Below are 2,848 nucleotides of genomic sequence, written 5' to 3' on the forward strand. Positions count from 1 at the left end.
TTTCTAAAAAAAATATATTTTAATTATGATTTATAGTACTTTTAAATATAACGTATAGTGTGTTTGTAGGCTCTTATTAGATTGAAAAAATATTTTAAATTAGTAATTATTGTAATTAATAGTGTATATTACGTAATTTTCAAATTTGTAATAAATTTTTTTAAATATTAAGTCTAATAATTTATAGTATCTTAAATGTAATCTTTGAATACACATAAATTAAAAAAAGAAATAAGACAAATAAATTATAAATTGAATAATTGACATTTTCAAATATTAATTTACCACAAAATGAAAGTGAAGGAAGAAGTTGTGAGGCAAAAATAAAGAGAAAGGAATGGAATTAGTGAGGTGGGGTCCATATCCATTAAAAGAGATTGAAATAAATGCATGGCAAATTGAAAATGTGTCAAATAGACAGGAAAACGGGCCCACATGCATTGAATAGTTGGCAGCCATTGAGTGGGTCACTAATACACGTGGCAGCGTTTGCATTTCACGCTTTTGGCTCCGAAAATCGCGTGTTTATTTATTTAAAGGTAGGATAGTTAAAGTGTCTATTTGTGCATTGTAAAAGTTGGAGGTCAAAGTTAAAATTTGAAGCCAAGTTTAGGGGCCAATATATGTATTATGCCTAAAAAGTACGTAATAATAAACTATTGTACATATTTTTTTCTAGAACCTATAGGATCACCGGTCCCCTTTACTATAATGTGTGGCTCATCAACGTGAAGATAAATTGTTTCTTTAGTGAGTAATAGGGTGTGCGAATTTCGGTTTAACCAATAAATCGAACCCAAAAAAATGTTGTTGCTATTGGTTGTTGGGGTTAATAGTTTTGTTAATTCTCTTACCGGACTATCGGTTCAAGTTTTTGTTAAGGACCGCTAATTGATTAATCGAAAATCAACAACGAATAGTTTATTGATTTGATTATCAATTTAGCATATTTACAAATAAAATGAAAGAGTGTTTTGATTAAATGTTTCACTACTAAAGATTGATAATAACGTAAGTGTTGGTTGGAGTAAGGAATATGAAGTTAAACGTTAAAATGTCGCAAGGAAAATAACTTTCGTCCACAATAACAAAAAATATCTTTCCTACTTTCCATTGAAAATATTTTTCCTCTCTAAAAGTCAAACATCAGAAAATGACTTTCTCACAAAAAAAAATTATTTGAATATATTTTCAGGCTAGTTTCAAATAGGGCAAACTACATAAATCTCACTAGTTTAGATCATAATTACTAGAAATCCCAATAGTCTTTTTATAGGGAAAATTGTATGAAATAGTAAATCATTAATTCAAATTAAATGTTATAGTCATAGTTTATTTTATTTGTAAATCGCAGCAAACATCCCATTTTTTTGCCATATGATTCGATATTCAATTAGCTATTTTATACATTTCGGTATAAAATGTATAAAATGCGTTTTGTGTTTGTATAAAAGCGAGAGAAAAAGTGTATATACAAATACAAATACATACATTTTCGTCCTATACACTTATAATTATACAAATACATATCTTATTATACAAATTACAATGTATAAATGAATTTATACAAAACTGAACAATTTGTATAAAATTGGATGTATCTAGCGAATTGTACAAATCAAAAGCTCCATAGTAAACATAAAACTTGTTATGGAGCGCAATTATGCAAACTATAGCTATAACATACAAATATAATTTTTATGTTTGCTATATGTGAAAGTTGCTCTTTTTTATATTACTTGCTATACCATTTTTGGCTATGGGATACATGTATCACAACCCGTCAGATGCATGTATCCATCAGGTTTAAAAGGTCGAGATACATAATCTAATACTTTTGAAATAAATGTTGTAACGTATTTCCTTAATTAATGGAGTAACTTATGGGAAATTAACAAATAAAATCGATTTGAATGATCCTTCCATATAAACTATTACCAGTTTTCCTAAAATAATCCAAATTATAATTTCGTTTTTGAGCATTTTTTCTTTTGAGTATAATTACCCGTTAGATACATGTATCCCACAATTTTTGCATATAATGACTTCAATAACTTCTATAAAAAAAAAATTAAAAATCAAATTTCTTCCATTTATTTTTCAACAACAACAAAGTGAAATTTTGTTTTCAGAAATTCGATTTTTTTTTCAAATTTTTATGTTTAAAGAAAAATGTGTATCTCGCACTATGTATTTGATTCATGCATCTAAATTCATTAAATGTATTTCATTAGGTGTATCTGCTATATACGTATATTAATTTCTTCCATTTATTTCCACCAAGAACAAAGTGAACAACTTTTTTCAGAAATTCGAATTTATTTTTTTTAATTTGTGATTTTTTTTCAATTCTTCATGTTTAGAGAACAATGTGTATCGCGCACTATGTATCTGATTCATCCACCTAATTTCATTAAATATATTTCATTTGGTGTATCTGTTATATACGTATATATGATACATAACATGTATTTGAAACTCGTTATGTATCTGAAGCATGTATCTAATTATTTGATATTAATCTTTTAAATATATATAATAAGGATATATACATAAAAGAAAGGGAGATACATAGATGAAGGGAAAATACATAGACCATTTAGATACGTACTGTATATCTACAAATCCATCTTAAATTCACCAAGTTCGGAACTAAAATCCAGCGATGATATGGCTCTGGATATTGTCTTTCAACTTCTTTTCTCCGTTCCAACAATCCAGCATTGAAAGCATTGGCTAAAGAATCAGAAGACTAAATCCCAAATCTCATCCTCTCCAACTATCCTTCACTTTTCGGAGCTTTTGCTACGTTGTTCTCTTACCTTTATCAATCTCGTCACAACTTACC

Source organism: Solanum tuberosum, unplaced genomic scaffold (assembly GCF_000226075.1).
Source record: "Solanum tuberosum cultivar DM 1-3 516 R44 unplaced genomic scaffold, SolTub_3.0 scf00118, whole genome shotgun sequence".
In the NCBI taxonomy this organism is placed as follows: Eukaryota; Viridiplantae; Streptophyta; class Magnoliopsida; order Solanales; family Solanaceae; genus Solanum; species Solanum tuberosum.